This window comes from Puma concolor, chromosome A2 (genome assembly GCF_028749965.1).
Source record: "Puma concolor isolate L17-30 chromosome A2, mPumCon1.1.hap2, whole genome shotgun sequence".
In the NCBI taxonomy this organism is placed as follows: Eukaryota; Metazoa; Chordata; class Mammalia; order Carnivora; family Felidae; genus Puma; species Puma concolor.
In genome coordinates this window covers 1,659,191-1,679,842 of record NC_141668.1, presented here as the reverse complement: position 1 = coordinate 1,679,842, position 20,652 = coordinate 1,659,191, and the positions used below count along the sequence as shown (strand labels likewise).

General features: G+C 49.6%; 1 long non-coding RNA gene across 2 annotated transcripts; it reads right to left on the bottom strand.

The window, feature by feature from the left end:
• Window positions 1–7,332: 7,332 nt before the first annotated feature.
• On the bottom strand, window positions 7,333–20,621 carry LOC147582911 (uncharacterized). 2 transcript variants are annotated; one of them, XR_015243608.1, is made up of 6 exons: window positions 20,497–20,621; window positions 19,533–19,655; window positions 17,607–17,828; window positions 17,397–17,499; window positions 10,395–10,517; window positions 7,333–9,900 (listed from the first exon to the last, which is right to left on the bottom strand). It is a non-coding gene; the product is annotated as an uncharacterized LOC147582911 (long non-coding RNA). The 2 variants fall into 2 exon arrangements; XR_015243609.1 differs by lacking the exon at window positions 17,397–17,499.
• Between the last annotated feature and the right edge of the window lie 31 nt (window positions 20,622–20,652).

Sequence of the window (20,652 nt, the reverse complement as noted above, 5' to 3'; positions counted from 1 at the left end):
CCCTCTCACCCATTCTTGCTCTCTGTCTCTCAAAATAAATAAACACTAAAAAAAATTAGACTGTTATTCTTTTGAGTAAATTCTATACCCAAAGAAGGGCTTGAACTCTTGACGCTGAGAACAAGAGGTGAATGCCTTACCAACTGAGCCAGCCCCCCAAATTACACAGGTATTAACTTCAGGAAAAAGGTTATACAAGAAGGGAAACACAATCACAGTACAGATTATTGTGCTGTCCAGGATGATAGCCGTGGCTATTTAATTTTAATTAATTAGAATAAGTACAGTTCAGTTCCTCAGCTGCATTGGTCACAAAAGCTCACAGCCACATACATCTAGGGCCTTCCGTATTAGACAGCTCAGATATAGAACATTTCCCTCATCACAGAAAATTCTGTTGGACAGCACTAGCATAGAACTCGGGTCGGCAGTGAAAAGTATTTATGCAGTCATAATGATGAAAACGCTAAGTGCGGATACGCTGTCAAATTGTGATGGGGCGCCTGGGTGGCTCCATCGGTTAAGCAGCCCACTCTTGATTTCGGCTCGGGTCATGATCTCACAGGTTGGTGAGTCTGAGCCCTGACAGACAGGGCAGAGCCTGCTTGGGATTCTCTTTCTCCCTCTCTCTCTGCCCTACCCCCGATCACGCACACTTGCTCTCTTTCAAAATAAATATATAAACTTAAAAAAAAACTGATAAAAAATAAAATTGTGATACATCTGTACTGGGGAGGTGAGGGAGGGAAGGGGCACAGTGAGCTGCAATCCCAATCTATAACCTCACGTCGTCGAACGCAACCAAGTGTTGAAGACGTCAAGATCAAGGGCTAGCTGATTGTGTATATTACATAGAAATAAGGAGGGACATAACCAGGATAAATGACTAAAAGAATCGGAAGCGGTCACCCCCGAGGACTGAGGGTAGGGGATGTAGAGACCTCACTAAAAAAACCATTTTTTATATACAAAAAGCTGTACATATTTAATGCAGATAACTTGATGAGCTTGGGGATGAGTATACACCCACAAAGCCATCGCCACGATCGATGCATATACCCGCCCGTCACGTCAAAAGTTTTCTCCCACCCTGTTATAATAATAATAATTTTAATAATCAATTAATAATTATTAATAAATAATAATCACTTATTATCATGGTATATAATTATGCATTACATATATAATATAAAATAATGTGATATGTAACATATGATTATGTATGATAGATTAATAATATAAATAATAATATTGATATTGTTACTATCATTATTAACGATTGCAATTATTACTCAATCACTGTAAATAAGGATAATTAATAATAATTAATAACTACCGATGATAATAATTATTCTAGTTTTTGGTGATAAGACCGCCTATAAGATCTACCCTCTTAGCAAACTTTAAGTGTAGGACAGAGGATTGTTCACTCCGGGCATCATGCTGTACGGTCTGTGTAGGATTTATTCACGCCGAGAGGCTGCGCATTTGTCTCGGTGACTCCCCCCTTTCTCCAGCCCTGGGCGACCACCGCGCCACGCTCTGCTTCTATGAGATTTTCGTTTCGTTTTGTTTCGTTTCGTTCAGCGTACACGGACTTCACTGCAGTCGGTGCGTCTGTGAAGAGACGGAAGACGTTGTCCGCGTGAGCACACGGTGTCGCGCTTCACAGCTTCTCAAAGACACGCCGACTGCCACGCTCACGCGTGCTGTAGTCGGTCATCGCGTTGCAGGAGCGCCTTCGACCACTTCCAGAGAAATGCCTACAACACCGTTGTGTCCTTCGATGGGTTTGACCAGTCTGGATTCCTCGCGCAGGTGGAATCACGCCGTATCTGTCCTTCTGCGACCGGCTTAGTTCTCTGCGCACGACGTCCTTCGTGCCCGGCCATGTTGCCACAAATGGCAAGATTTCCTTCTGTTTTTCAAAGGCTGGGTCGTCCCTTGTGAGAGACACTCGGCACGTTCTCTTTCCCCATTCATCCACCGGAGGACACTCAGGTTGCTTCCACACCCTGGCTGTCGTGAACAACGTTGCTGTGAACGCGGGCGTGCAGGCGTCTCCGGGAGATCCGGATTTTATTTCATTTGGCTAAATTCCCAGAAGGGGGAAGCGCTGCATCATGTGGCAGTCCTATTTCTGGAGGAGCCTCCCCGCCGCTTTCCACGGTGGCCGCACCAATTTACATTCCCACCGGCCGCGCACGAGGCCTCCCTCTTCTCCACATCCTCGCCAACACCTACCTTTTCTTTTCCTGATAACAGCCATCCTAACGGCGGGAGGTGAGATCTCGTTGTGGTTCTGATTTGCGTTTCCCCGATGATGAGTGATGGTGAACACCTTCTCATAAACCTGTCTGAGTCATTTGTGTGTCTCTTTTGGAGAAATAACTCTAGTCCATTTTTTAATCTGGTGATTTGTTTTTTTTGTTTTTTTTTTGGTTTTTTTTTTTTTTGCTGCTAAGTTGTAAGAGACCTACTTTTGTTAAAAGCCTTGCAGTGCAATTTGATTTTGAAAACGATGTTTGCATATTACTTTGAAAAAAACCCAAAAATAATCGGAAGAATGAGCGTTCCGAGCCACACCACACACACACACGGGAGACAGGATGCCGTGGAAGGCACATCGAGCTTAAGAGAGTTCCCTGTGGGGCAGCAGGGAGAGGGGGACACCGGGACACGTAGGACTACTTCAACAACGCTGGATGTGAGAGGTAAGTGAGACGATTCACTTTCAGAAATACCAAATAAAAGCTGTGCTGTCTGGTCAGAATTGGTTCACGACCTGTCGGGAGTAGAGCGAGCCCTCCCCACCCCCACAATGGAGTCCCAAACCCTTAGACACCTCACTTCCTGGTTCTTCCTCCCCTCTCCGTTTCACAAGCTTATTTTTTGAGGACTTTGCAATCAGCATGCGCCAAAGACCTGGAGCCTCTGTGTCACCTCAGGGAATGTTCATTTGTTCCAGTCAGGCTACTGTTTGCCTTACGTGGGCACAGGCGACCTCCGGGTGAGGCTGTGATCTGTGTAATATCAGCCAATGAGGAACCAGGGGAGGGACTTACGTGCTAGGAGATAAATGGTCTGCTGTAACCACCCCGAGTGTGCCTGTCCATCAGACACCCGCTCCCGTAAGAAGGTTGATTAAAGCCTCACCTCCCCGTGCTCCTCGTCCCTCCTTTGATTGGGTCGGAGGACTTACTTCTCACACCTGACACTTGTATGTATGTATGTATGTATGTATTTACTTCGAGGGAAAAGGGTCTGAAACAAATGCGGGAACTATTTCTTAAATCTAGGTGATGTGTACATGGGTACTTGCTAGACCCTGTCTCCTTGTGTTTGAAATATTTCTAGGAAGAATAAAAGAGATTTCCGGTTGCAGTGAGGTCTGCAGTGCGTTTCTGTCGAAGACATTAAGACGGGCTCTTTCAAAAATGGGGCTGGGGTCATCTGAGTTGAGCCTGGGATGTCTTGTCATCACGAAAGCTATCACAGATGGCAAGAGTCACTCCAGACGGGTGTGGGAGCTGGGGCTCACATGCCCCTTTGGCCAAAGCCGGGCAATCTGAGCGTCCAGAAAAACAGTGGCTACAGTGGCTTAAAGCACATCAACTGTGTTTTCACCGATACCTTAAAAAATATTCACTGGTACCCAGTCAGTCAAACTCAAGGTGAAGGGCACTGCCCTCACGAACCTGCGCTTGCTCCGGATGCCAGTTGGAAGTTTGGGGTCCCCAGGGGCTACCCTCACTTCTGACCAACTGGCTACAAATTGCAGACCACCCTCGGGCTCCACAATTTAGACTAAATGAGAACGTCTGGAAAGACTCACAAAACTCAGGAAAGAGCTATACTTATAATGACACTTTTCTTATAAAGAACACAAATCTGAATGAGCCAAAGGGGGACACGCAGGGCGAGGTCCAGGCAGGTCTCAAATGCCGCTTCCTTGTCATCATGGATGTGTCAGCCTCCCGGCATGCCAGTGCGACTGTACTCAGAGCATTGCCGATTCTTAAATCTCCAGCTCCCCTGGCCCAGGAGAAACCCCCCTGAGGAAGCTGTGGGTCTTCCCTGGGGCCCGACCCCCCTCGTTAGCATGGGCCATCAGGTGCGGGCCACATGAATGACTGGCCTTGCCCATCCCTCAGAGCACGCCTCTAAGGGACGGGGACAATGGCCAGCGGATCCTGAAGACACAGCTGGTCCTTGGGAGAACGTGCGGGACCCAGGGCAGTATTTTCAGTGCTGGTGGATAATGGTAAAGAGCCAATGAAGCATTTGTCCCCCTTTCCCTTCGTTATTGGATCAGGTTACCAAATATCGATGAGGGGAGTCCCTCCTAATAGAAGTGTGTCACTAATGTGTCACTAGTAAATAAAGAGGGAGCAGATTGGAATCCGGGAGCCAGAACTGCTCCACTTGGCACAGCCTCGTGGAGTCAGGGATCCAGCAGCGCTGGTAGGTGATGGCTAACGAGACAACAGGGCGACCAGTGTGACCAGCCTCCTGAGGCGCCCCCGGGGGAAGTGGCCTGCCGACAGTGGCCCCTGGAGCTGCCCAGGCCCCCAGATCTGACTTGTGTGACCCCCCCACAGTGGGATGCATTTTGTATGGCTGTGCGGCTCTCTGGGACAAAGGGCCTGGTGTCTTCGGGAATGAATCATCAAAAAAGAGAGAAATAGAGGGGGAACCTAGAGATTAAAACAAATTTCAGGAACATGTCAACAAATTGCAACCTATGAACATAGTTTGAATCCTGACTCAAACCAAGTAAAAAATTATGAGACAGGGAATCCAAACACTACCTGGATATTTGATGAGTCAAGTAATTTTGCTTTAATTTTTTTGATGTTATTATTTATTTTTTGAGAAAGAGAGAGAGAGAGAGAGCAAGCAGGGGAGGGCAGAGAGAGAGGGAGACACAGAATCAGAAGCAGGCTCCAGGCCCTTAGCTGTCAGCACAGAGCCCAATGGGGGGCTTGAACTCATGAACCATGAGATCATGACCTGAGCCGAAGTCGGACGCTTAACTGACTGAGCCACCCAGGCGCCCCTACTTTCACATGTGTTTAAAATTTTCTCCCATAAGACACTTGTAAACTTTCCATGATGTTACCTGGGCGGATGAAGAAATGGTTATTCATTGCCACTCATTTCCAGATCAGCAGCTGAGGCTCGGGACACAGGAGACTGGAGTACAGGACAGGGGCCCTAGACCGCACATACCAGGCCCTGCCGTTAGAGAAGCAGCAGCTGCCTCCCCCCAGCCGGGCGCGGCAAACCCAGGGCCCCGGGAAGGAACGGCTGGGGAAATCCTGTCAGGGGAAAGAGGACACCCGAGTGGGGGCGACAGGAGGCCTGCTTGGCCCAGTCCTGGGTGCGCTTTGCTCAATGCCCTCCCAGTCCTGAAATGGGAGAGAAAAGCCTCTCTCTGAAACACGATGAAGATAATTTTAGGATAATAAACACAGCATCATGATATTAATGTAAAGAATGAGAATTGGAAATTACATCTACTTGGGTAATTTTCTTGACTTCTCTGAGTTCAAATTTTTTAATCTGTAAAATGAGATGGTTGGACAAGATCCATGGCTATCAATCTTTGTTCTAGTTAATATTGATCTATTTAATATCTGTATGTCAGTCTTTGCACCTCAAAAATACATTAAATATTTTAAAGTAATCACATTTCCTCGGGAAAAATATAATCATAAACCTACTTACCAAATTTAATTTGAAAGATGAGCTCCCATCTTGTGGACCAAGAAGGTTGGCTTTCTGGTGCGACACAGCCCCTGCACGCACGTTCATGGCTCCGCACTTATTATCGTCCTCTGTTTGGTGTGTGGCAGTCCTAGATTCTGGGATATGATTAAGTTGTTATTCGAAATGTTTAAATTTCTATCCCACGTCAATTCTATCGTTTTTTTGAGTTACAAAGTCCCAGGGTGAATGCTCTTTTTTTAAAATTTTTTTTTTTCAACGTTTATTTATTTTTGGGACAGAGAGAGACAGAGCATGAACGGGGGAGAGGCAGAGAGAGAGGGAGACACAGAATCGGAAACAGGCTCCAGGCTCTGAGCCATCAGCCCAGAGCCTGACACGGGGCTTGAACTCACGGACCGCGAGATCGTGACCTGGCTGAAGTCGGACGCTTAACCGACTGCGCCACCCAGGCGCCCCAATGCTCTTAAATGGATTGTGAATCCCATCACAATTTCCGATTGCAAGAGGACAACGCCCGCGCCCGACTCTCACTCTGCCCTGAGCCATCGGCCTGGAGATTATCCTTGGAGAAGCCGTCCTGGGCGGCAAGGTAACGAAATCAGCCTTGTCTTCGGTGCGTGCTAGATTCCACATTCTCTTTTTGTGGCTGTGATTTTGCCAGAGCAGAGAGGAAATTCTGTCTTAAAAGTTCAGTCGTATTCAGCTCCTAGGTGTATGTGCAAAGGAATTGGAAGTAGGGACCAAACGTACTTGCACACCAACGGTCGTAACTGCATCGAGTACAACAACCGGAAGGCAGAGGAGCTAAATTCACAACGGCTAAAAAGGGAAGCAACCCAGCGTCCACCAACAGAAGAGTGGATGAACTAAATGGGATACATGCATACGCTGGAAAATGACCAGCCTTAAAAACGAAGGAAATCCGAGGGCGCCTGGGTGGCCCAGTCGGTTGGGTGTCTGACTTCGGCTCAGGTCATGATCTCGAGGTTTGGGAGTTCGAGCCCTGTGTCCGGCTCTGTGCTGACAGCTTGGAGCCTGGAGCCTGCTTCAGATTTTGTGTCTTCCTCTCTCTCTGCCCCTCCTGTGCTCATGCTCTGTCTCTCTCTCTCTAAGAAATAAACATTAAAACAAATTTTCAAAACTAAAAAAAAAAAAAAAAATCTTGATACCTGTGACGCCGTAGGTGAACCCTGAGGACGTTATGCTGAGTGAAATACAATAGTCACAGAGGACAAATATTGCACGATCCCACTTGCATGAGGTCCTGGAGCTGTCAGATTTGTAGCAGCAGAGTAGAGAGGGAGCACCGGGGGGTGGGAGGGGATGGGAGTCAGTGTTTCACGGGGACAGAGTTTCAGTTTAGGAAGATGGAACGTTCTGGAGATGTGTGGTAGTGATGGCTGTGATCCACGTCAGTGTGGATGTACTTAATGCCACAGAACTGCGCACTTTAAAATGGTTAAAATGAAGGGGAAGACGCTTGGCTGGCTTAGTCGGAAGGGCGAGCAACCCTTGATCTCGGGGTCCTGAGTTCGAGCCCCACGTTGGGTGCAGAGATCACTTAAGTAAATCAGTGTTTAAAAAATAAAATAAATAAAATGGTTAAAATGGTAAATTTCATGTTGTGGGTATTTTACCACTGTTAGAAAAACTCACGAATACAGAACCAGGTTAGGTTTAGTCCACTAGCCAGCCCCCAGCTCCTGCCTGGAGGCAAAGTCCTGAAGGAGAGAAGAGATTTTTTGGAAGGCGGAGTGGTCCGCATTAACTTCTGTTCGTAACACAAGGATACAAAGGCTCCCTTAAACTTGAAAGGCGTCGTGCTGTGACATTCAATAGCTTGTAGCTAAGGTTTGTCTTGCTTTTAAATGAGGTTGTCAGGGCAGGAGGAACTTCTGATAGAATCCCTTGTCCGGTTGTCTGCTGGTTGGGAACGTGTCGCTCCCTCGAGCAGGACCCTGGCTTACTTCGTGAACCGGTCAAGAGCATTTCCTACATTTTTCAGGGATGCAGAGGTGGGGGAGGCTCCGTGCACCTGAAAGAGGGCACCGCTGAGGAGAACCCACAGTCCCCAGGCTCTGTGGCAGACGACCTCACGCGCCCCAGGATAGGCACAAAACGGGGCTCGAGGGGCCGACGGGGGAGAACCGCGGGATGGACGGCGCACCTGCCGGTGGCCCCACGGAGGTCTGACTCGAGCAGAGAGGGAGCGGGTGGGAAGTCGCGCCGGATCCGCCCCACAGTGGGAGCAAGGCCGGTCGCGGCGGTGGCACCTTTCTGGGCGAAGCCCCGGGAACCGGGAGGTGCCAGGTTCGAATGGGGCTTCTAGGACATCTTCTCCCCCGAAGCGCAGAACCACAGCTGAACGATGAAAAGCGTTTTCTTCGCGGTCCCCAAAGCCTCCGGGGGGTGGGGAACGGAGGCGGGCGCTGTTTCTTCCACGGCCGGAGGAAGGACTCCTTCACTCGGCCGTCGGCTTCTTTCCCTGCTCGTGCTGGACACAGACTATCACGGGAGAAAGGTACAGTTTTTCTTCTAGACCCTGACACTACTTGAAGGGAGAAAGCACATCAACACGAGGCACACGCAGCCACGTCTCAACTTGTGAGCAAACAGCGTCCGGCACGGGGGTGGGGGAGGTGAGGCGACTGGAAAGACCACGCGGGCGGGCACGCGCGGCGGTTCTGGAAGGGCCTCCCGCACTCTGGCCGGCTGTCCGATCCGTCTTTTCAAAACGGCCTTTGTGATAAAATGGGACTGAAGATTCACGGCAGCTCGATGGGATGTCTGTTCCTCACCTGGATTCTGAGCCAGGAAGAAACCCCCCAACTACTCTCGAGTGTCTGAGAAGACAGTGACAGAGAGGGGGTGACGGAGTGCCCGCGGCAACCTGAGCGCTCAGCGCGTGTGGGCACTTGGTGCGTGGTTCGAACCGTGACCGTGACTTGTCCACGTGGTCTTTTCTGTAGAACTTTAAAAAGCTACAGTAGGTCCAACCCATCGCGTCACACTCTCTCTCCGCGTGCCTGCTCCCAGCCAGGCACAGGGACCTCGGGTGGCTTCATGAGTGTGACAGATGAGGTTTCACGAACACACCACTGCTCCTTTGTCAGACCCCGCTGTGACCAGTGAGGGTGGAGGGGGAGTGGGGCAGTTCTGAAAATGACTCCCATGAAAGAAAAGGCTTCAGGCCTTGGGTGCCCGCATGACTCCAAGGTGGCCCCGGGCCCTGCGCAGGCCTGGAGGTGTGGCTACATCTCACTTAGCCCCTGGGTTGAGAGGGCACCGTGGGCACCACGGCCCCTTCTCAGTCGCTGGCCTTCAAACCAGGGGCGCCTGGGTGGCTTAGTCAGTTGAGCGTCCGACTTCGGCTCAGGTCATGATCTCACAGCTCGTGAGTTCGAGCCCCGTGTCAGGCTCTGTGCTGACAGCTCAGAGCCTGGAGCCTGCTTCGGATTCTGTGTCTCCCTCTCTCTCTGCCCCTCCCCTGCTTGTTCTCTCTCTCTCTCTCTCTCTCTCTCTCTCTCTCTCTCTCTCTCTCAAGAATAAACATTTAAGAAAATTCAAACCAGGTGAATGTCTTTGTAGCAGAGCAGACACAGACACACAGGCCTCCAGCCCCACCAGCACCTCCATCTGGAAACCTCTGGAACTGACTAGAAATTGGCTCTGGAATCTTCTCTGGAGAGCTTGTGTATCAGGGTCTGAGTACCGTAAATGGCAGTGCTAGGATCCAGCTTGACAGCTTTGCCTGGTGCCAGACCCACAATCCTGGCCTTGTTCACGCTGCACAGACCAGATCTGTACCAGTGCCGTATTGCTGCCTGGCAAATTACCCCAACATCTAGTGACTTCAAACGATGAACATTTAGTCTCTCGGTGTCTGCGAGTCAGAAATGTGGGAATGGCTTAGCCTGGTGGTTCTCCCTCAGGGTCTCGTAGGAGCTTGCAGTCAAGATGGTTCTCATCTGAAGGCTCAACCGTGGCTGGAGGGGCCATTTCCAAGATGCCACCCTCTTCTGGTTGTTGGCCAGAGGCCTCAGTTCTCTGTATTAACCGTATCTTTTATCCTCTGTGTTCTGATACTTTGACATCGGGGCCCCGTGACCCTGGAGGACTGCCCTCCCAGGGTTAGCCACTCCTCATCGACAGTGAACACTTGCCCACCTGTGAGCGCATTTCACAAATGCAAACCAACCAGTGTGGAGCCCATACCCCTATCACCTGCTCTACTGGGCCCTCACACCCTGGGCCACCACCCACCTACCCTAACCACCCCAGAGCAAGGTCCCAACAACTGGGGGCAGCTCCTACCTCTCAGAGCCCACCTATGTCACTCAAACCAGCTGATCCTAAGCCTACGCACCCTGCCTCGCCCACTCCTTCCTGCAGAAACCACAGTAAGAGCTCTCACCCCCACCCGCCCCACACCTCTTGATTTGCTTTAGTGCTTCTCATGGGGCCCCCATGGCGTGTTGAGCCCCCTCCTCTTGGGATCTAGTACACTATCTTTTCACTTGACGGTTTTCTCCTGGTCTGTTGGCCTCACCACACCTGAATAATAAAGCCCGCTAGACCAGACACCCAGCCTGGTTCTTTCCATCCCTTGCAAACACTCATTGCGTGCTGTTGCAGACATTTCTGGTAGCTGGAGGACTCACCTGCTTAGATCTTGTTGGAGTTACAGCTGACTGCTGTGGGGTCTGGCTGCACACGGAGAGCTCTGAACAAGGCCTGCGTGTTTCTGGATTTTCCTTCAGGCTCACTGCTGCTTAGAGCCTTGGCTGTTAAATGAACACCTTGTATCAGAAGAGATTTACTACTCTAACTATATCTGTATCTCAATTTAATGAAAATGTTAAGGATACTTTGATGGTCTTGCGCCAGTGTAATTTTAAGTGAAATGTCTTCATTCTTTGGCAGCAGGGGCTGCCTCGATGTTCAACTATTGGAAAGTACTTAAGTGAAGTGCTCTTTACAATATTGTCTTTACAACATCGGCGTGTTTTACAGCATTTTTTTTCCCAGAGTAAACAAAAAATTTTAATGGAAATATCTGAGGCAAAGCCTCATCAATGTTGCTAGAAATTAAACCCTGGCTGACTGCAGATTATGAAGCAATGTATCTTAGGGGTAAAACGCAGGACTTTGAAGTCACACGGTGACTATACAGCTGAACCCCAGCTGTGTGCAGACCAGCTGTGAACCGTGCCATTAGAGTCTCCAAGCCCCAGCTTCTGCACGTGTAAGACGTGGATGACAGCATTTACCTCGTAGGGTTGCTGTGAGAAGTACGTTCATAGAAGGATCCACATGGCACACGGTGTAATGCCTGACGGAGACTGAACGTTCGACAAATAATAGCTTTTACTTTTTGCTGTGTTTATACACTCCGGCACTTAGTTATTTGTAGGTGACTTTGAACAGAAGTTTGTGTTTCTTTCCAAAACACAGTGCACTTGGAGATGTAATACTTTTGCTCAGCTTTGCCCGGACAAGGTGCTCGGCCAAGGCAATTTGGAGCATTCACGGTTGCAGCCTCCTGTTTCCCACATGGTGACGGGCTACCAAACACACTCTGAATTGTGTAACCTTTATAAATGACTAAAATGATGATGATGATGATGCATAAAAATAGTACCACTAAAACGTTAACAGCGTATTATCAGTACTTGGCCTTTTGATATTGCTTATTGTTAAACTTTCTTTTTTGTCCTACGGATTTAGTGAAATGCCCTTGGAGTACACATATTTAGTACTAACAATAGTCTACAATAACCAGGGTTGTTCAATATACTCGAATCACCAAAATACAGATCTCAAGAGCCATCTGGGCCAGGCCTGAGCGTCAGCCCCGGAGGCCTTTCACCAGCTTGGCTGGTGAAGTTGATGAAGTCACAGGACTCACCCAAAGTCACTCAGCTATGGATGGAGGGGGCTGGGATCCAAGCCAGTCGGGGCAGGCCCCCGGATGGGCGGGGACGGAGCCCAAAGTGGGCGGGGCCAGGACCCAAGCGAGTCAGGGCAGGCCCCCCTGTGGGCGGGGCCAGGACCCTAGTGGGTGGGGCTGGACCCAAGTCAGCTTCTGAACCACGCTTTACTACAAGAAAACATGTTAAATTATATTTTCCTTTGAAAGCGAAAAGCGTGCCTGGATATTTGTGCACATCGTTTAACCCGTCAGTGACAACACGAACGTTTTACTGAAGAACACTGCCATCTATGCAAGGCAACTGGAAGGTGTGAGATACAGGCCATTTTGCCTTGGGGGCAGTCCAGGTTTTAGCAGAAACAAATACATGAATAATTCATAGTCTGTAATGTTAAAGAGCTTTCTGATAAAGAGAAGGAAAGGTAAATGCAGATGAACGCAGAGCCCAGTTATGAAATCAGAAGCTTTGCTTCCCGCCCCGTTCGGCACAGGACCTGCCTCCCGTTCTGTGCGCCCCCGCCTGCTTCTGGTCCTACAGCCCCAGCCTCTTGTGCATTCACTTCCTGGTCGCTACGTTTAAGGTACAAAGTCACGGCTGATGACCAGACGCATGAGCCAGGGCTTTGGGGAGTGATTTTATGCCTAGAGCACGTGGCGTCGCACGGTGCTGACCGCAGGTTTCAGCAGGATGGCACTCAGCTCAGGGCCCGTGCAGCTGACCGCGTGCCAGCTGTGTGCCCATCTCTCCTGCAGCAGGGGAAGCGATGTCTGTCCTGGGCCACACGAAGTTGTTGCTTTTATGATTCATTTGTTTGTTTAAGTAGGCTTCCCTCCCTGCGTGGAACCCAACGCAGGTCTTGAACTCATGACCCTGAGATCAAGGCCCGAGCTGAGATCAAGAGTCAGACGCTTAACCTACTGCGTCACCCGGGCGCACCGTGGCCACGCGAAGTTTTGGCCTTGCTGGGTAATCGCAGCTGATGGTGGGTTTGCCCAGGTGCAGATGTCATGTGTGATCCAGGGTCCTGGTGGGGACTTCCAGGCGGGGACATGTTAGGTGTGGAGGGACAGAGGCTGCAGGGTACCTCCAGGGGGAACTCTGCCATCCCAGGGCGGCCCTCCCAGTACCTTCAGCTCAGAATCTCCGGTGGATCCACCGTGGGACAGACGGAGACTTCCCTAGTCGACGGGCCACAGGCCAAAGCAGGACCCAAGGCCGCTGTGGCACAAACTCGAAAACTCCCAAGTCTCAGGGACACCGGTGCGGGAGACGCGGCTCAGGCGGAGAGAGACAAGGGACGGGAGAGAAAGGCCACCCGAGTCAGGCCGGCCCCGCCACAGATTTGTGACGTTTGCAAGAGGCCGGTGTCCTGAGTGCTGCTTTCCGAAAGGGACAGCGGGCCCAGGTCAAACTCCCATTCCTCCGGAGGTGCAGACAAAGGGCACAGTTCTGGTCTCCATGAGAACTGAGCACACCGGGCACGGATTCCAGAAGGCCGGCAGAGAGGAGGCCTGTGTTTGCGAACCTAAAACCTTAAGCTACCTGCGTGGGCAATGCCATCCACCCCTGCGGTGGTCCCCTGCACACTCTGGATTTTCTTTCATCTCCACAGGCCTTCTGGTTCCCCTTCTGACTTCTCTGAGCCAGGAGCCACTTAGAATGTGTTGTTGAAGTTCCACATATGTGGCTTTCCCAAATTTTCCCTGTCGAAGATTTCTTTTTTTAACGTTTATTTTTGAGAGACAGAGAGAGACAGTGTAAGCAGGGGAGGTGCAGAGAGAGAGGGAGACATAGAATCCAAAGCAGGCTCCAGGCCCTGAGCTGTCAGCACAGAGCCCGACGTGGGGCTCGAACCCGTGAACCGCGAGATCATGACCTGAGCCGAAGTTGGCTGCCCAACTGACTGAGCCCACCAGGCGCCCCTTCTCTGTTAAGGATTTCTAATTTCATTCCACTGTGGCCAGAGAACACATTTTGAATGATTTCTGTCCTTCTGAATGTACCAAGATTATGTTTATGGCTAGCAAATGGCCTGTCCAGAGAATGTTCCACGTGCACCAGAGAAAAACGCATGTTCTGCTGCTAACCACGGGCATTTTCTGTCAGTTTTTGCATACTTTAATTTCTTTGGGCTTTACTCTTGCAAAGCAATTTAACTTTTGGACTTTACTTCCCCTAGAATATAATGGAAGGGGAGTGTATATTCAAATGTAGGGCATTTTATTGTTGCCATTAATGTCCAGGACTGCCCCGCCCCCCCTGCACAATTCATACGTTGATATCCTAACCCTCGCTGTGAAGCTGGTAAGAGGTGGTGCCTTTGGGGGTGATTAAGTCAGGAGAGCTGAAACCTCATTGATAGGATTAGTGCCCTCAGAAAGGGGACACCACAGAGCCCCTCACCCTCCTGCTTTGGGGGAGCAAGAGAAGGTGCCATCCGTGAACCAGGAAGCAGTTCTTATCAGACATCAAACTGGCTGGGCATCCATCCTCCAGAACCACGAGAAACAAAGTTCTGTGGTTCGGAAGCCACGCAGTCTGTGGTATCTGTTACAGCAGCCTGACGTACGACAACAAAGCTTTTCCTGAGAAAGTTATCATTCAAATCATGATGTGCACAGAGAGTATATATATCTACATGTTAAAGAATGATCCCTAAGGGGGAGCCTGGGTGGCTCAGTCGGTTGAGCTTCTGACTTCAGCTGAGGTCGTGATCTCACGGTTCCTGAGTCCAGGCCCCGCGTCGGGCTCTGTGCTGACAGTCTGGGACCTGCTTTGGATCCCGTGTTCCCCTCTCTCTCCGCACCAACCCTGCTTGTGCTCTGTCTCTCTATCTCTCAAAGGTGAATACACATTAAATTTTTTTTTTTAAAAAGAAAAGAATAACAGCTAAGGAAGCACCCCAGGGGAGACCATGCAGGCTGAGAAATGTTGCCAGTATCTGGGAAGTTACTGACCATCTCTACTTCTGCAACAAGATTTTCTTTTCTTTTTTTTTAGTTTATTTATTTGAGAGAGAGAGAGAGAGACAGAGAGAGGGCATGCACCACACATGCTCATGCAAGCTGGGGAGAGGCAGAGAGAGGGAGAGAGAGAATACCAAGTAGGCTCTGCGTTGTCGGCACAGAGCCCAACGCAGGGCTTGAACTCATGAACCCGGAGATCATGACCTGAGCCGAAATCAAGAGTCAGATGTTTGGGGCGCCTGGGTGGCGCAGTCGGTTAAGCGTCCGACTTCAGCCAGGTCACGATCTCGCGGTCCGTGAGTTCGAGCCCCGCGTCAGGCTCTGGGCTGATGGCTCGGAGCCTGGAGCCTGTTTCCGATTCTGTGTCTCCCTCTCTCTCTGCCCCTCCCCCGTTCATGCTCTGTCTCTCTCTGTCCCAAAAATAAATAAAAAACGTTGAAAAAAAAATTAAAAAAAAAAAAAAAAAAAGAGTCAGATGTTTAACCAACTGAGCCACCCAGGCGCCCCACCTCAACAAAATTTTCTGTGTATTTCTTTCTAGTTTTATTTGCTGGAATCTTTTCGTATTTTGTTAGTGGAAAATCTTGATGTGATCACTTCATTGCATGAGTTCTGGTTAATTCTATGGACGATGTGGTTGGACGTTATTTGGAACGGTAAACGGAGAAAGGAGTGAATTTTCTGCCTTGGGTGCACAATGCCTTTGGTGTTAATGAATGCTCTCCTTGGACCCATTCCAGAGTCTCTGGGGCCAACATCTATGTGGCTCGGCAGCCCCAGGATGACCCCAAAGGAAAGGGCGGATATCCTCTGGGGACAGCAAGGAACTGACCCTATCGGACGTAAGCCTGCTGACCTGTAACTCAGCCACACCATATCACAGAAAGAACTCATCCCTGTGTGTGAGAATGCTCTTGCAGCAGAATCTGTAACAACAAAATGGCATCGACCTTGGCATCAAATAGTAGGGAGACAGCTGATAAATTATGGTCCATCCAAACAACGAAACCCTAAGTAGCCAATACAACTGATGTGGCAGATTTCTAAGTACTGCCATGGAAGATGTCCGTGCTGCATTTTGGTACCAAAACAAAAAAAACAAAAACAAAAACAAAGCTGATGGGGGCTGAGGGGGTAATATGATCTCTTTCAAAAACAGAACAATGCTACACAGTGTGGCACACGGATTAAGGCCCTCCCCGCAAAGGTGTCCACGTCCTAATCCCAAGAACCTGTGAATATGTTACCTTACCTGGCAAAAGTGACTTTGCAGGTGTGGTTAGAGATCTCGAGACGGGGTGAGTATCCTGGATTATCCGAGTGGCCCAGCGTAATCACGGGCGTCCTTAGAGAGGGAGGGAGCATGGTCAGCCAGAGGAGATGAGAGGACAGAGCAGAGGTCAGGGTGATGGGCTTGCTGGACGGGGGCACCAGCCAAGGGTGTGGGCACCCCTGGGAGCTGGAAAAGGCAGGTAAATGGATTCTCCCCTGGAGCCTCCAGAAGGAACCAGCCCTGTAGACACTTTGATTTTGGCCCAGCGAGACTTCTGACTTCCAGGATGGTGAGGTAATAAATTTGTGTTTTGTTTTGTTTTTTTTTTAAATTTTTTTTAACGTTTATTTATTTTTGAGACAGAGAGAGACAGAGCATGAACGGGGGAGGGGCAGAGAGAGAGGGAGACACAGAATCTGAAACAGGCTTCAGGCTCCGAGCCGTCAGCACAGAGCCCGACACGGGGCTGGAACTCACGGACCGCGAGATCGTGACCTGAGCCGAAGTCGGACGCTTAACCGACTGAGCCACCCAGGCACCCCTATAAATTTGTGTTGTTTAAGCCACTAAGTCTTGGGTAGTTTGTTAGAGTAGTGACAGGAAACTAAGCCAGATGGAGTGTCTCAGAGGTAGGAGCAGGACAGCGTGGGGCAGATGGAAAGTTTCACTTATTCCTCTGCTTACGTTGGCACTGTTTTGATTTTCTTAAATAACTAACATGTGACTATTCTAAATAATAAATCCTTACAATGAAAAGGAAACCGATGGGCACCAAACGTTTGAATTGTGAGGTAATCGAGACAGGAAAGTGTGCGCGAGGGGAGAAAGCTCCCAGTGGCTTCCTGGTGGAGGAGGTCTTTCTTTCTCTCCTTCTGCAGGCTGCAGAAGAGCTTCTGAAACAACGTGTGATTTTCCACTAGGATCTTCAGAAAAACTGCAAAGGGCCTCATAAGCCTCCAAAAACAATAGCTTGAAAATATATCACGTATGTTACGTTAGATTCATGTGGAGGAGACTAGAAGAAAGCAGAAATTGGGAGGAATACGTATCTTCCGATGGAGTATAAAACGCCCGGGGCTTTTTCAAACACCGTAAAACCTCGCTGATCGTTGTTTGTCATTCAAGAGTTTTATTGTTTTCCGCTGTATTTAAGAATTCTATTTTGAGGGGCGCCTGGGTGGCTCAGTCGGTTAAGCGTCCGACTTCAGCTCGGGTCATGATCTCACGGTCTGTGAGTTCGAGCCCCGCGTTGGGCTCTGTGCTGACAGCTTGGAGCCTGGAGCCTGCTTCGGATTCTGTGTCTCCCTCTCTCTCTGACCCTCCCCCATTCATGCTCTGTCTCTCTCGGTCTCAAAAATAAATAAACGTTAAAAAAAATTAAAAAAAAAAAAGAATTCTATTTTGAGATACAGATTCGCAAGAAATCGCAAAAATAGTACAGAGATGTCCTCTACACCCTTTACCCAATTTCCCATCATGCTTGTATCTTACCTAATTACAGGACAATGGCCAAACCAAGAGGCTGCTGACACTGGTGTGCTGTGTGCTCATGGCTCTGTGTCATCTTATCCCACGTGGATTCATGTGACCAGCACTGACCAAGACACAGAGCCCATCTGCCACCACAGAGACTCCCTCCTGCTGTCCCCGTGTAGTCCCACCCTCCTCACCTTTCCATCCCCAACCCTCACGACTACTAACCTAGTCTCTGTCTGGCTCCACGATTTTGTCATTTTGCCAAACAGACGGAATCATCCTTTATGCATGTGATCTCTGGGAGTGGCCTTTCCATCCAGCATCATCCCGAGAGCACCGGTGCCCTGTTAGTCAGTGGCTTCTTTCATCGCTGCTGAGTCACATCCGGGGTGTAGACGCGCCACACGTGGTTTGACCACCACCCTTTGGAGGATATTTTAGTTGTTTCTGGATTTGGTTGACAGAAAAAGCTGCCGTGAACATTTATGTATAAATGTTATGCGGACATAAATTTTGATTTCCTGGGATAAATGTGCAGGAAGGCAAGTGCTGGGTGTGTACGGTAAGCATTTTCTTTTTTTTTTTTTTTTAAAAAGAAATGATCGAGGTGCCCGGGTGGCTCAGCAGGTTGAGTGACCCGCTCTTGATTTTGGCTCAGGTCATGATCTCATGGTCATGAGATCGAGCCCTGGTCGGGCTCCATGCTGGGCATGGAGTCTGCTTGAGACTCTCTTTCTTTCTCTTTCCCTCTGCCACTGTCCCCCACTTGCACTCTCTCTAAGTTTAAAAATTAAACAAACAAATAAATAAAATAAAAAAGCAACGACCGAACTCTTTCCTAGAATGCCTGTAACACTTTCCATATGGGAGGTTGGGCTTCTCCACCTCCCTGCCAGCATCCGGTGTTGTCAATATTTTGCACGTTAGCTGTGTAACAGTTACGTGATTTTAACCTACCTTTTTCCATTGTCTTTTGGTGATCATCAATTTTAATGCACAAATATTTGGGAGCCTATTATACAGCACTACACTAGGCCCCCAAGTGAGCTAACTGGCTCCTTAGCTCTTGAGGAGGTGCAGTCTAGAACAGAAAGTAGGACCATTCACAAAGTGAACCAGAATCACGTTGTCTCAGGTGTCAGGTTTCAGGATCAGCACACACGGTGGGGAATCTTTCACAGTCCAGTTTATCCTTGAAAACTATTGTTAATTTTTGTAGGGTGATAATGATATAACGATGTCTTACCTCCCCCCCCCCCTTTTTAAGAGATACATACTGACATATTTACAGATGAAATGATGTCTGGAGTTTGCTTCATAATAATGGGGAGGATGGTTAATGGATGGGGCATGAGTCACACAAGTGGCCATAAGGTGACAATCACTGAAGCTAGCTGATGGGTAACAAGACCTGATTACACCATTTTATACTCTGCAGTAGGCTTGAAATTTTCTACTTAAAAAGTATTTTGGGGGCACCTGGGTGGCTCAGTCGGTTGAGCATCCAGCTTTGGCTCAGGTCATGATCTCGTGGTCTGTGAGTTCGAGCCCCGCGTCGGGCTCTGTGCTGGCAGCTCAGAGCCCGGAGCCTAGTGTGGATCCTGTGTCCCCCCCCCCCCCCCCCCCCCCGCTCATGCTCTCTTTCTCTGTCAAAAATAAATAAACATTAAAAAAAAATTTTTTTAAGTATTTTTAAGAAATGTTTCAGGGGTGCCTGGGTGGCTCGGTGTGTTGAGCATCTGACTCTTGATTTTGGCTCAGGTCATGATCCCGGCATCGTGGGATTGAGCCCTGTGTTGGGCTCTGCGCAGAGTGTGGAGCCTGCCTGGGATTTTCTCTCTCTAAAAAAAAAAAAAAAATCTAAAAATCCTTGAAAATCTTTCAGAGGAATCACATCCTGCTAAGCTGTGTTTCCTTCCCTCCAGCGTGGGGCGGATGACTAATTCTCCAGCGGAGCACCAGGCGAAGTAGTTGGCTCGCACGATGGGCCACCTGACAAACCGCGGTGTTCCCGCCGCCGGTGGTAGGTGGAAGGTAAGACCAAATGAGGAACGGCAACGCGGGGTTTTGTTAAAGAGCACCCTCTTCCGTGCCCACGTTCTCAGCCAACTAGAAAATATGAAAAACACCCAGCAGGTGGAGGCCACACACCTTAATTCCCAGCGAAGATGACACTGGACAACCAGGCTTGGTGTTCACATCGGTTGGGCTTGTCTGCTCCTCACTCTTGGTCTAGACCTTGGAAGAATTTATCTGAGGCCAAACCTGAGAACTCTGGGAAGACACACTTAATGAGGGTGCATACTGATATCACCAATACTTTTAAATTTTTCTCCTCTGACAGGTCAAAAAAAAAAAAAAGCATGTTTTATTTACAAAGTCTGTAAAATTTCAACTTTGGTAAAAGAATATTTTTGATGAATCAAGGATCTCTTGACATATCACAGTAAGTGGTAGAGTGAACATTCTTCGGGTGGCTTTCAACGCTCCTAACTTAGAATAAAAACACACACTATATTGTGACCTCATTGATACAGTGTGTGCGCGTGTGGCAGGATTTTTCAAACTGCTATCGAAGCCCATTAGCGTGTCGAGAAACGTAGTTAGTGCTTTGTGGCCAGTGTTAAAAAAAAAAAAAAAGATCCACATTCCACACAGTAATGATAACCACTGGCTTGTAGATTTTCGGTTTCAGTCGTGTGTATAGGATTCGATTTACGTATAAGTATGTGTACATACATTTGCGAATGTGACAGGTGTATGTGTACGTACGTGTGGACACGGCACGTACGGGACATGTACTTGCACGTATGCGTATGAAGGACACGCGTGACCTTGGTCACAACCTGAAATGTGTGCACGCTGCGCGGGCATTAAGATTCTAATGAGGCCGTTTCTCTCGGTGTCACATCGGTCAAGTCCGGCCTCAGACCGAAAGCCACCAGCCCGCTTCCCGGCAAGGCGCACAAGCCACCCCCGAGTTCAGCCGCGGGGTGCGGGCGCCCACCGGTCCCCCGCACCTGTCCTGGGAGTGCTCGCGGCGAGGGACCCCTCAGCGCCTGTCGCGCGGCCCCGGCCCCCACCGCCCCTCCCCGCCCCCGGCCCCGCCCCTCACCTACGCGCCCCGGCCGCAGAGCCAGGTCGCGGCGGCACCTTCCCACGCTTCAGCGCGCCGGCGACGGGAGCGCGCACGCTGCCCGGCTCCGGAGAGCGCCGCGGCGTCGGCGGCGGGTACGCGCACGCTGGCGGGGACCGGGGAGCGCCGCGGCGT